The sequence below is a fragment of the Staurois parvus genome, unplaced genomic scaffold, assembly GCF_062004578.1.
Source record: "Staurois parvus isolate SC_StPar_1 unplaced genomic scaffold, SC_StPar_1.0 ptg000839l, whole genome shotgun sequence".
NCBI classification, from domain to species: Eukaryota; Metazoa; Chordata; class Amphibia; order Anura; family Ranidae; genus Staurois; species Staurois parvus.
In genome coordinates this window covers 3,786,383-3,801,277 of record NW_028318635.1, presented here as the reverse complement: position 1 = coordinate 3,801,277, position 14,895 = coordinate 3,786,383, and the positions used below count along the sequence as shown (strand labels likewise).

The window sequence follows — 14,895 nt, the reverse complement described above, 5'->3', positions numbered from 1 at the left end:
AACACTAACGAGTCACATGATACCAGGGAGGGAAAATGGCTAATTGGGCCCAATTTGAACATTTTCACTTAGGGGTGTACTCACTATTGTTGCCAGCGGTTTAGACATTAATGGCTGCGTGTTGAGTTATTTTGAGGGGACCGCAAATTTACACTGTTATACAAGCTGTACAATCACTACATTGTAGTAAAGTGTCATTTCTTCAGTGTTGTCACATGAAAAGATATAATAAAATATTTACAAAAATGTGAGGGGTGTACTCACTTTTGTGAGATACTGTGTATATATGGACTTAACTCTCCACATACAAAATAGCTGATGGTACTGATCTTGGTGGTAAGAAATAAACAGTGGTGCTGTTCATGCTAGACTTAAAAAGCCACTGGTACGAAGTACAACTTTGCTATGGTTGCATCATGCTTGTAAGGTGCACAAAACCTCTTAGCGCCATCCATACTATAACTTAAGCAGATGGAGGTAGACATCTTAAACACATGCTTTCAAACTCATACCAAAAGATCAATGCTACTGCTGATGGTTTACAGAGAGTCAGTGGTACTTTCTTGTTGAACAGAGGCAGCTGGTGGTGATACCGTTCTTGGTGGACAAGGAGTTTCTGCCCCTGTTTGAAAGTGAGAATTGGTGTTTCTGCTTTGGAGCATATAGGAATGGCCAGGGCCATGGGTAAAGGGTACCACCAGTCCTCCTGTACAGGGCCCAGGCCAGCAGGGGGGCCTAAACAGCTGGGTGAATTAGATGTGGGCAGGGAGGTTTATCAGCACAGTGAGGGTCAATTACTGAAACTGATCCCCTGTATGGCCCTCTCTGCAGTAGCTGAAAGTTGGCTTCTTCTCCTCTCCCTTCCGCTGGCCTTCAGCTGCTGCAGAGAGGGCCATACGGAGGATTTGTTCCAATAATTGCCCTTCCTGTCACGCCAATCACCCACCCTTTGCACTATATATTTCCTCCTGCTGCCCAGGCCTCCATGTGTGCCCCCACTCCCACAGTGCTTAGGGTTTCCATCCTCTCATTCCCACTGGCAGCTGCAAGTAGGCAACAAGATCTTTCAGGTCCTTCAGAATTGGTACTGGTCACTCACTGTGTTCATTCATAGCTGAAGCATAGTAAACTGTTTTCTTTGGGAGAGGGGGGAGGGGCTGTCAGGCTGTATGAGGCCCTGTGGTTTTTAACAGCAGCCCTGGGAATGACTTTTGGTTCTGCTGCTTAGGTTCTACATTCTCCTTTACAGTGTTAATTTAGTTGGCAAAAATATTTTCATCATAGTTTTCTTCAGCTCCATGTTTTCAGTGATGAGAACTAAATGAAAATAAAAGTCAATTGACGAAAACTATGTCGCATATCAATTCCAATTTTTAGGTGGTCGACTAAAATCTAATGGGTTTAGGTAAATTGTAATGCATTATTTAAGCACGTCTCTAAAATTTCAAAACTCATTATATACTCCTGGAGTAAACATCTGATAACATTTTATTATTTATGGTAGTAAGGTTTGCACATGCACTACAGACACAGATTTAGCCGTTGTGACATATAACATCTTTATAAAAAAAAAAAAGAACCTAAAATATTGCTTTTTGACAAACAGAAGTGCAACTTTAAAATATATATTTAAAAATGTCAACTCTGTTGGCTGTAATGCCAGGCTGCAAGTGGGGATGGTTAAGTAAATAGGAGCGTACAGGACAGAGTGCATTATACTTTGGGGGTAGGGAGGTGACCTGGAAGTGGGGATGGGGAAGTAAATGGGAACGAGGAAGTGCACAGGGCAGGGTGCATTATACTTTGGGGGTAGGGAGGTGACCTGGAAGTGGGGATGGGGAAGTAAATAGGAACGAGGAAGTGCACAGGGCAGGGTGCATTATACTTTGGAGATGGGGAGGTGACCTGGAAGTGGGGATGGGGAAGTAAATGGGAATGAGGACAGAAGGGCAGAGAACAGGACGGTCCGGGGAGGCTGTTATTTTACACTACCTTGCTGGGAGAGGAAACGCTCACCACATCACATCCAGACAGATATGAATCTGACAGAGGGGTTCCTCTTCTGTGGTTTGCAGGGCATTTTTCTACAATTTCTAGATAGACAGAGGGAGCCGGTGTCTCTCAGCCAATACAGCTTGTCATTGGAGTACTGGAGATTTTAGTTGACTAAAAAAATTCAGATGACTAAGGCCTGGTTCACATTAGTGCAGGTCGTGCAGCCCAAGTTTGTGCAGGCTAGGCAGCCCATTAAGTTCACTCATAAAAAATGTGCATGCATTCAAAAGCACATCTGCAGAGAAACCGCATTGTCTTTTTGACCCACGATTGCGCTGCGAGTTGAGATTGCGTCTCGTAAGAGCAGCGCAAATCAGCTGTGGGTGGTTGCGGGTATGGGAAACAATGCAATTCCCACATCTGGAATGCACAGTGTGGGCAAGCGTGAACTTCCCTTAGATTGTAAGCTCTAACAAGCAGGGCCCTCTGTTTCCTCTTGTGCCAAATTGTATTGTAACTGTAGTGTCTACCTTCATGTAAAGTGCTGCGCAAACTATTGGTGCTATATAAATCCTGCATAATAATAATAGCCTCTAATACGACTAAAGCTAAAATGGCATTTTCATCAAAAGACTATGACTAAAATTAAATCAAAATTTGACGTCAAAATTAACATTGCTCCTCTTCATATCACTCACATCTTCCAGTGTAAGTGGATGATAGAATCAAAATTTATTGTAATGCAAGCATGCACCGAGTGGTAAAATAAATATTTGATCACCAAAAATAAACTATTTTTCTTACAGGGTTTTCTAGAAATAGATCAAATCCTAATACATTATAACAGAGTTAAACTGTCTACAATGTCTGTATAACATGCAATCGTGGGCTACTGAAAATATTACATTGTACACCTACCTTTTGGTTTGTTGTATTAATTATATATTTCCTTATAAATCCACAGTAACACTCAAACATTACTTTATGGCATCTGTAGCGTTGAAGAGACTTTCTGGGTCATTTTAATAATATTAAAAAAAAAATCTCCATCTGCAAAAGATGGTTGTTTATAATCACTTGGCCCTCTGTTCCTCAAATCTTCTTTCTATTGAGGCTGAAGCTGTAACTACTGGCAGAATTTTCACATCTGATACACTTACAGGTGTGCTGGATGTTTGGTTCCCCGCTGCATTCTCTGATTCTCCTGCTGGCCTCTACAAATCACTTGTTAATGAGATATACTATTGGTTAACCAAATGTCATTTCATACTTCAACTAAACAGCATTTTATATTACATCTTTATAATATTTTCTGCACAGGAAAATTGCAAAATACAACAATTATGGAAAAAAAATAAACAAGTCTTAACATTTCAAACTCACAAAAATGTCAGCTGTCAAATCGGCTTAATTGAGTCATGGGTATAATGTCCACTTGTAGACAGGATGTGGCTGACTGTCAGAGGTACAGGAAATCTTGGGCTTAACTTTTTTTTTTGTTACCAGATCAGCTATCAAACCTACACTCACGATGGGACATCAGTAAATTAAAGCTGAATAATAGCAAGTAAGTAATATACTAATACAATTTGTAGCAGTTAGAGTAAATTGCTTGCGGTGATTGTAGCCGTATTAGTGCATTTGCGACAGAAACAATTGAGTACTGTCCGTGATACTTTTTTTATATGCACGAACATGCAATTTTGTGGACAAGCTTTCGATTTGTAATAGTACTGCTTGGACTTTGAAGAAGGGGACATACCCCGAAAGCTTGTCCTCAAATTTGTATGTTAGTGCAAATAAAAAAAGTATCACGGACAGTACTCCGTTGTTTCTGTAGCAGTTAGAGTATAATATGCATAATTTTATAGTGTAGTATTAGAATAGGACAAAGTTTAAAGATAATTTTCCATGAGTATACTTAAACAATGTGCTAGTGATTATATACCTACTTTGTAATAATAGCAAAGTTATACCCTTTATTGGTTAAATTATGCAAGCTTTCAAAACACATCAGGTTTCTTCATTAGGTGTTTCTTTATTTCCAAACCTTTAAAAAAAGCTATGTCTTAAAAAAAAACATAACTAAAAAAGACATAACCTAAATGTTAAATTAAGCCTTGACCTAAGGATGCCTAATTATCCTGTTGTTGATTCATGTTTCATAGGACATGGAATTCCCATAATTACATAAAAACCAACTACTGTAACTTTTAGAAACTGTGGCTAATACTTATACCAATTTAAGGGGTTCCTTCTCCACTGAAAATTGATGTACTACAATGACCACCAATGTAACGGAGGTAATTTTCCACTGATCACAAACGTAGAGATGTTGCAGTTTACACTGTCTGGGTTTCTTTTCTGATCATTATTTTTTTTAATTTCATGATTACTACTAAAGATAGATTTCTCATATATAAAAAAACACCTTAGATGCCTCATTATAAAATATCTACTGTGACTCTCATGCCCAAGTTGACCCAGGCTGATTGCCTGTCTCTCTCAAACATCTTCGCCACCTTCCTACCCCTTTTTTACCCCTTCCCTATTTTCCCTACCTATTTACTGTGAAGTTAAGATTTAATTATTCTTCTTGTTTGATTTTACCAATGTTTACTGCTCAAATCTATCTCCAAGGCATGTAACCAGGAGCATAGCATTAACGTTTTCAATGCACAACTTATATACTAGGACTAAATGATTCCTCTGAAGAAGTTGGGACCATTTAGGCTATACAGTGTTGGTAATACCTGTCACACTCTTATTTTTATATATATATATATATATATATATATATATAACAGAATACCTTGTTAAGCATGTTCTTTGTCAGAATGTCAGATGTTCTATGTCAGTATATGAACTTAAGACATATAGGAGTAGATTTACTATAACTGGTGCATTCAGAATCTGGTGCACCTGTGCATTGTAGCCAATCTGCTTCTGACTTCAGCTTTTTCAATTAGGCTTTTGCAATAAAATCTGTATGCTGATTGGTTTCTTTGCAGAGTTGCTCCATATTTTGTACTCCAGTTTTAGTAAATAACCCCCACTTTGTTATGACTTTTGAAAACTTACTGACAAAAAAATACATTGAAACTAAAAAATGTTCCTCATTGGGTGTCAAATATCAGGTACGCCACTGTTTTTTTTATTTAGTGGTATGTAACATATACAATACAATCGGAACATCACAGAGCATATACTCTGTATGAAAAAGCATTTGCACATTCAAAGTACTGGTGCATCCAGCCAAGAATAAGTCACTTGGAGCAGTAGGTAAAAGATAAAACTATGAGTGGACAGGTAGCATTATCAGCTAGGCAACAAGTTTTAGGTGTAGAAACCCTACTAGGTGGGTTGTGTAGACACCAACCCTGCATGAAAAGAGTCCCTCTAACTTCTGCAAGAAGTTACTGGTATCTGGAGGGAAGTCTGATGCAAGGTGTCCAACTAAGGTCTGAGCATACCAATTTTTTATGTGAGAAAGTGGAAAAAGAAGGTAGAGGGAAGAAGTACGCCACTATGTTTATGATTTTATTTACACCAGTGGTGAGTTGTGGACAGACTCATTTCTAGCAAATGTTCCCTGAGACCTAACAAATATTTCAAGAGGTTTCCCAACTGTAAAAAGATTGAGGTTAATTTTAAAATATTTATTTATATACAGTTGTGTTCAAAATAATAGCAGTCAGACATCACTAACCTAATCAATCACTGTTTTTGGTAGAAATTATATTTCTACATGGCAAATAATTTACTAGCAGGTGTAGTAGAGTAGTAGAAATCCAACAGACCCAACAGTCATGACATGCATGCTGCTGATTCTGTGTAATTGAATCACTAATTGAAAGGGGCATGTTCAAAATAATAGCAGTGTGGAGTTCTATTAGTGAGGTCATTCATTCTTTGAAAAACAGGTGCCAATTGTTGCCCTTATTTAAGGAAGGAAGGCAGCAAATGTTGTACATGCTGGTTACAGTGCATTTCTCTCTGAAATTCTGAGGAAAATGGGTCGTTCCAGATATTGTTCAGAAGAACAGCGTACCTTGATTAAAAAGTTGATTGGAGAGCTGAAAACATATAAAGAAGTGCAGAAAATGATAGGCTGCTCAGCTAAAATGATCAAAAATGCTTAAAAATGGCAACCAAAACCTGAAAGACGTGGAAGAAAGCAAAAAACTACCATTCGAATGGCTAAAAGAATAGCCAAAATGGCAAGGACTCAGCCAACAATCAGCTCCAGGAAGATCAAAGAAGGTCTAAAGTTACCTGTGAGTACTGTTACAATTAGAAGACGCCTATGTGAAGCCAAGCTATCTGCAAGAAGCCCCCGCAAAGTCCCACTGTTGAAAAAAAGACGTGCTGAAGAGGTTACAATTTGCCAAAGAGCACATTGACTGGCCTAAAGAGAAATGGAGCAACATTTTGTGGACTGATGAAAGTAAGATTGGTCTTTTTGGGTCTAATGGCCGGAGACAGTTTGTCAGACGACCCCCAAACACTGAATTCAAGCCACAGTACACTGTGAAGACAGTGAAGCATGGTTGCACAAGCATCATGATATGGGGATGTTTCTCATACTACGGTGTTGGGCCTATTTATCGCATACCAGGGATCATGGATCAGTTTGAATACATCAGAATACTTGAAGAGGTCATGCTGCCTTATGCTGAAGAGGAAATGCCCTTAAAATGGGTGTTCCAACAAGACAACGACCCCAAACACACCAGTAAACGCGCAACATCTTGGTTCCAGACAAGATTGACGTTGTGGAGTGGCCAGCCCGATCCCCGGATCTTAATCCAATAGAAAACTTGTGGGGTGACATCAAAAATGCAGTTTCTGAGGCAAAACCAAGAAATAGAGAAGAACCGTGGAATGTAGTCCAATCATCCTGGGCTGAAATACCTGTTCACAGGTGCCAGAAGTTGGGTGACTCCATGCAACACAGATGTACAGCAGTTCTCAGAAACAGTGCTTATACAACTAAATATTCATTAAGTGATTCAAAGGAAAGCAAAATCTTCAAACATTTTTCAGTTTATATAGTGAATGTTTGAGTTTGTAAAGAAGAATACAAACACTGCTATTTTTTTGAACAGTCTAATATTCACTTTTCTTCAATTTTTTTAGAGGAACAACACAAATTTGATCTATTTTTCTTCATGTTTTGATTTGGAATAGAATGTGTAGTGTTCCCAATGCATTTGTGTGTATGGAATTAAAAGCTATTAGAAGGATTTTGAGCTTTATTCACTTTTTTCAACACACTGCTATTATTTTGAACACAACTGTACTTTCTTTATAATTTCAACTTGGTGAATGAAAGTGATAAATTCAGTTATGTGATCTTTATAAAAAATATATGAGTCACAACATCACCATTTTATTTTTCTAGTGTTTCTTTATTCCCATCTTTATTTTTTTTATTTTTATTTTTTTAGAATTACAGATGTAGGGCTTGTTTAGACATTTGTTGGCATCTCTGTCTCTCTCCTCTAACATTTTAGGAACAACTGGACAAGGGACAGATGGTAGATGGAAGTAGAGGATAGTAGAACAGCATAAGAAGCTGTTTCCTAAGCAATACTGGGCTCAATTCACAACACGGTATTTTGAAATAAAATAGTTTATAGCCTTTTACAAAATTTTCTTTGCAATTCACAAAAAAACACTACTAAAATAAGGAATGTGGTATTTCATTGAAATATGCAGCATTTATCTCATGAAACCATTCGGTATTTTATTTAATATTTTATCGGTATTTATGTCATATCCAGCGGGATGGATACAGTGGAGAAGAATTAGAACCCCTGTCAGTTTTTATTGCTAATAAAGATGTAAAATGGTTTAGGCCAGTGATGGCGAACCTTTTTGAGCCCGAGTGCCCAAACTGCAACCCAAAACCAACTTATTTCTTTCAAAGTGCCAACACTGCAATGAAACCTGAATATCGAGCTTTTGGTTTAGAAAAAACAACTCGTACAGTAGTGCAAACTAATTAACAGTACAGGGATGACCAGAGACTGCAGACACAGTACAGGGGATGACCAGAGACTGCAGACACAGTACAGGGATGACCAGAGACTGCAGACACAGTACAGGGGATGACCAGAGACTGCAGACACAGTACAGGAGATGACCAGAGACTGCAGGGACAGTACAGGGGATGACCAGAGACTGCGGACAGTACAGGGGATGACCAGAGACTGCGGACAGTACAGGAGATGACCAGAGACTGCGGAAAGCACAGGGATGACCAGAGACTGCGGACAGCACAGGGATGACCAGAGACTGCGGACACAGTACAGGGATTACCAGAGACTGCGGACAGTACAGGGATGACCAGAGACTGCGGACAGTACAGGAGATGACCAGAGACTGCGGAAAGCACAGGGATGACCAGAGACTGCGGACAGCACAGGGATGACCAGAGACTGCGGACACAGTACAGGGATGACCAGAGACTGCGGAAAGCACAGGGATGACCAGAGACTGCGGACAGCACAGGGATGACCAGAGACTGCGGACAGCACAGGGATGACCAGAGACTGCGGACACAGTACAGGGATGACCAGAGACTGCGGACAGTACAGGAGATGACCAGAGACTGCGGAAAGCACAGGGATGACCAGAGACTGCGGACAGCACAGGGATGACCAGAGACTGCGGACAGCACAGGGATGACCAGAGACTGCGGACACAGTACAGGGATGACCAGAGACTGCGGACAGTACAGGAGATGACCAGAGACTGCGGAAAGCACAGGGATGACCAGAGACTGCGGAAAGCACAGGGATGACCAGAGACTGCGGACAGTACAGATGACTGCTGACCTTTGGGGAGGGAGGGGGTGCGGGTACCTGAATTTGACAGGTACCCGCTCTTACTTCCGCAGTTTTTTTTTTATCTTACCTGTTCCTTTATCCAGCCGCGCGCTGTCTTCCCGGCTTCTGTAGTGTGGGCGCTCGTCGGACAGCCGGATGCCCAGTGTGCATGCGCGAGAAGCGCTGCGCTTTGTGATTGGTCCGGCGGCTTCTGGGTCTGTCATGTGTCCCAGGTACCGCCTTACCATTCACAAAGAGCACTGCTTCTTGCGCATGCGCACTTGGGACCCGGCTGTCACGCACACTACAGAAGCCGGGAAGACAGCGCGCCGCTGGATAGAGGGACAGGTACGGTCCCACTGCAGAGCTGAGCGGCCGGCCCGGTATTCTGACACGGCGGCGGTGGAAATACCGGACCGGCTGCTCTATATTCGCTCCATAAGACGCGCTGACATTTTCCCCCCTTTTTTGGGGGAAAAAAAGTGCGTCTTATGGAGCGAAAAATACTGTATTCTCCTGGCGTGCCCACAGATAAGGCTCGGCGTGCCGGCTGTGGCACGCGTGCCACGGGTTCGCCATCACTGGTTTAGGCCGTAGAAATATGCCAACTCACTAACATAATGAGTTCCCTGCAGCATATGTATTAATACAAAAGAAAAAAGGTGACTGGAATACCAGTCAAAGGGAAATTTAAATACAAACTATCTTTATAAATGTCAAATATTTAATGAAAATAGCATCACAAATCACACACCTATATAAATACCTTTCTTCCACCAATTAAAAAGAATACGTTGTGATGAAGACAATGAATAAGAACGTTTTGCCTTTAGTTACACTTTAAATTAATTTTTGCTGTGATATTTGGTGAAGTCATTGCCATTTCTTTGAGCAGGTCTGTTGTCTTGTTAGAGAATTGCCATTGTCATTCTCTGATGTTCTCGAAAGTGTCACTCTGGTATCCATCTGTCAAACTTTCAAATTGATGAGACCCCTCTCCTAACAGCTCACCGTTCCACACCTTTGTAAAAATACTTGGCTATTCCTAATCGGATTCCGTCTTGCAAATATTTGAGCCAAATATATTTCTAAAAATAATTGTGAAAAAGTAAAGTATTCCTATTACATTTGACATATGTTCTAACAAGGGATTAGACCATTGTGATATGCATGTACAATGCATTATGTTTGGAGAAACTGGGAGTTTTTTTGCAGCAAATGATGTATATGTTTGTATATACACAAAAACGTTTCTGAAAATCTGATGAAATGACAGGAGAAAATAGATATATTTTACTACATGTAATGGGGTGGATTTACTAAAGGCACATAGACTGAGCACTTTGGAAGTGCTGTTGCTCAAGAGCTTAGTAAATGAGGGGAGCTCTGCTGACTTTCATCATCCTATCATGTGCAAGCAAAAATGCTGTTTTATTTTTTCCTTGCACATGATTGGGTGTTCTTTGCACAGTTAAGCTGTACCTCATTTACTCAAGTCTAGAGCAACTTGCAAAGTACACAGGCTATTTGTCTTAAAGTAGAAGTATAGGCAAAACTTTTTTTTCTTTCATTTTGATTAGAGTAAGGGAGGGTTTTAACCCTTGTCAAATTTTGGGGATTAGAACACCTGTCAGTTTTTATTGCTGTTTGTGACCCTTTTAGGGAGATTCACCCTTTTTTTTGTCCTGTTTACCATTATCACTGAAAGTGAAAGTCAAAGAAAATCAAACATTTTGAGTTGTTCCCAGTAAAGTATTAGAGGGGAAATTTTCCAATGGGGACACTAGTTCTGGTGACCTGGGGGGGCCCAAGAAATTCAATTCATTTGCAGGGATTTCCTCTCACTTCCTGTTCTGGCTATGAAACAAGAAGTGAAGGTAAATCTCCCCAATGTGATGGAAATGGCAAAAAAATAAGCTGACAGGGGTTTTAACCATTCCATACTCTATTCCAGGGGTCTCCAAACTATGGCCCTCCAGGTGTTGAGGAAGTGCAAGTCCCATGAGGGCTTGCAAGACTGACAGCCACAAGCAAGACTCCCAGAGGCAGAGGCATGATGGGACTTGTAGTACTTCAACAGCTGGAGGGCCATAGTTTGGAGACCACTGCTTTTATTCAAAATTAAAACAAGGTTTTGCTCATAATTCTACTTCAAGTAAATCAACCCCAATGATTCAGTTTTTTTCCATATTTAGGTTTCTTTGCATAATTGTTGAGATAACTGATCCAAAAAGGTAGAGACTACACCAAATTTGCTATTATATCGTTACGTTTCGTAAATAACGTATTTAGCTTCTAGGAGCAGAACACATGCTGATAATAGCTTCTAGGAGCTTAAAGAAATGCTAGTATGCATGGAGCCTAACGCTGTTTTATGCGATATTCACTGAGCAGTTTTGTTTTTTGAGGTAATTACCACATTACATGAAATATTGGGGGAAAAATGTGTCAGATCACCTACTGTGAACACTAAATGCAATCTGCTTTAGTGAATGATGCCCACTGTATTTTGTCTTCAAAATGATCCCACCATAAATAAACATTGAAAATCCTAGGAAGACACATTATGAACAAAACAATTGCACAATTTTCTTCTCTTTGCTACTGTACTGCAAATCTCTAACTTGTTTTTCCTACTATCCAATTTGATAAGGGGAGACCAGACTGAGGATGGCCATAACAAAGCTAATAATTCAAGCATAAAGTGACACTGTTGCATGGAGTATGGCTGCCATTTTTACATGATTATGCAACTAACTTACATTGTATAGAGTGAAAAATAAGAGCATCAGAAAATTGACTAGTAGCCTATTGACCACTGTTAAATGAACAGAGATAAACATTTTACTCTCTACCGTTTACTCCTCCAGCATGAATGGAATATTAAAATGAGGTTGTCTTACCTCTCACAGGTACATGCTTCATGAAAGGCTTTTCATGAAACTTTCATTATCTTTGGTAACCACTGCTGTCATTATGCTCCAATGTGTCTACTGACCCAGGTTGGAAACTACACCTGTGTGCCAGTTACTTGCCCCTTTAGTAACATCAGACCAGGCAAGGACAAAGTTTCAAAATGCTTTACTGAAAAGTCTCAGCACAACAGTTTCAAAACAGTGCACAGTCTTTCCCTAATGTCCATAATCCCTAACTCAGGCTTTTGGCTGCCCCAGTGTACTTGCACAGGTAAGAGTCCATATATGGCATCTTCAGAGCAGACTAGGGATCCCAGCAGTCCTCCTACATGGGAGAAGGTTCCTAAAGCCAGGTGATCATCAGCAGGAATTCCAGATTCAGCATGACAGACAGGACTGGTCAAGAGCTCAGAGCAGGACTAGACTCAAGACTCAAGAGCCTCAGACCTGGACCCTTGTCTCTTTTTATATATTACAGGATCAGTTGGTCAGACCCAAAAAGTCTGCCAAAACAAAGACCCTGGAAACAGCAGCACAATGTTAACTCCCTCCCGGCCAGGGCAGTATCTAAACTAACTAGTAGTAGGCAACTTGCCTACACACCTCCCCTCCTTAAACGCAAGCCATCCTGGCTACATAACACACCCCAAAAACTTAACATTGGTAACAGGGAATAACAGTACAGAAGAACATCACAGCATAAGTCAGCACAGTGATAACTGGTCATGCACAGACTGGAGCAACAACAGTTTTAAACATAAAAGTCTGGATTGGGGAGATAGACTGGTTCTTCCAAAACGGGGTGGGATCCTCGGATTTGGTGAATCACTGAACTGGCCTTCCAGTTTGACGATTACTATTCGATCCATTATGTTATGCCTTCTGGTATTGTACAAATGGTACCGTAAGTGACACTCAGCTTCAATGTATTCATTCAGCTTTTGAAAGCTACGGAGATGTTCCAGTACATGGAGCTTTTCCCTGACTGCATGGCTGTATAACTTAGGTTTTTCTTCCTCCAGCTGGAGGAACAACTGTTCAGGTACATACATTTGCATAACATAGTGTTCCATGTACCTCTGTAGTTGGACCAAGCAGGTTATCCATTTCTTGTAGTGCACCAAGCCCTGGGGCAGGAAAGCATCCAGTGGTCAGAGATACTTTTATCTAGTCCTTTCCACCAGTGTTGACAAAGAACTTGGAAGTGCCCACTTGAGAAAGGGACAGGGCACACAGGGCTCCGGTGACCATGGCAGCTCCTCATCCAGGTCAAAGACTAGGCCCTCCCAGGAGATCCCCCTCGGGTAGTCACAGGCATGAGTAGTTTTCAACACCAATGGGGTCTCCTCAGGAGGAAAGCAATTAAGTAAAGGTGGTTGGGTGATGTCCGGCACAGTCCATGAGGGAGAAAGCAGTGCTGTCTGAAAAGTCTCTCTTGGGGAGGTCCAGGGCTGGAGGAGGCAACAGTTCCTCTAAGATTACCTCTAAAGGGCATCAAAGGTCTTCCTGGAAGGCAGTGGAGTCTGATGGACAGTTCCAGGACAGCAGCTCAACCCCTGGCCCGGCAGGGGAGGCCATCCTGGTAAAGTAGCTCTTAGGGCAGAGAATCTTCACCAGTGGCTCATTTGGACTGTTGTTTCTGGTGCTGACTGTCCTTGGGAGATCGTTCTCTAGGCAGCTCTTCCTCAAGCATTTTCTGGAATAGCAGGGTGTCACAGCTGTAGCAGCAGGCCTGAGGGGCGAGTATTGTCAGACGCCTTCAACAGGTAGGGCGGATGACTCAGAGTTCTTCTAGGGTGCCTGAGCAGCAGAGAGTAAACCCGTAAGCAGGCTGATACTGAACTGCGGGGTCGGTAAGTACAGGAATTCCCTTCCAGAGAAGCTGTTGGCTGGCCATAGTGTCTGATAGCAACACACCTGGAGCATTTGAGCATCTTTCCGGGTTTTGTTGCTATATATGCCCCTTATCAGGTCATCTGCCAATCCGGTAAGGGTACCTCATGCAGGAGTCAATCAGGAAGCAGACATGTTTAGCCACGTACATTATTGCTGGGCAAGCCTAGACAAGATCTAACTAGCTAGCTAATGCTATGGTCTTTTTAGAGGTAGTCTCCAGTCATATGCAGTAGGTGTAGCCCCACATTTGGCACTAAGTAGTAGGGCAGGTGGATTTCACTCTTCCACTGTTCCCCTCCTTGTTGGGTGCCAAGTGTTGGTCACATGAGAGGCCTACCTCAGGGTGGGTTTTTCTGGACTATGCTAGGCACCTTGCCCAATGCCCTGGGACAAGATAGGGGGTTGCCTTCAGGGATAGCTCAACCTTAAGGTGTACCTCCAACTCATAGATGGCTATACACTCTGTACACTTGAATAATAAATTGCCCTCCAGTTAACTCTCTTGTCCCCGTCTCATCGTATACCTTCACTGTAACTTGTTACATTTAGGAGGGATACACCAAGCCTTTGCCCTCTTCATCTGTCCAGTGTATTGCCACTACCTCACACCTAGAAATGTATTGGAGCCCCGACTAGCACCTAGCATGGGTTACACGCGTGCTCTATTAACTCTTTCTTTCAAACTTAGTGCACAAACTGGGGGCCTCTGAGCGCTGATCTGCTCCTATTGATATGGAAGACGGACCGCCAGGGGAAATAATGCTGACAACAACTCCTTCATTACAAGAGGCTGTCCCACTTCTCACAGGCACATGCTTCATGACAGGCTGCCTGTGAAACCTTCGTTATCCTTGGTAACCATTGCTGTCTTAATACAGCAATGTGTCTACAGACCCAGGTTGGAAGCTACATATGTGTGCTGGTTACTTGCATTCACCCCTTTAGTAACATCAGACTAGGCAGGGACAAGTTTCAAAAAGCTTTACTGAAAACTCTTAGCATAACAGTTTCAAAACAAAGTGCACAGTCCTTCCCTAATGTCCTTAATCCCTAACTCAGGCTTTTGGCTGGCCCAGAGTACCTGCACAGGTAAGAGTCTATGCTTGGTTGAGTTCATGTTGACAGTATCCAGGGCTGGCATCTTCAGGGTAGACTACTGATGCCAGCAGTCCCCCTATATTGGAGAAGGTGAATATTGGATAAATTATTGGAGAAAACAAAGGCCCAGGAAACAGCAGCACAATAATTACTCCATC

General features: G+C 41.7%; 1 protein-coding gene across 1 annotated transcript in view; it reads left to right on the top strand.

The window, feature by feature from the left end:
- Window positions 1–3,489: 3,489 nt before the first annotated feature.
- Window positions 3,490–14,895, top strand: part of LOC149443693 (uncharacterized) — a 59,088-nt gene continuing 47,682 nt past the window's right edge. Inside the window, exon 1 of the mRNA XM_089655398.1 lies at window positions 3,490–3,562. The gene's annotated coding sequence lies outside the window, so the exon portion shown is untranslated. The remainder of the gene's footprint in view (window positions 3,563–14,895) is intronic.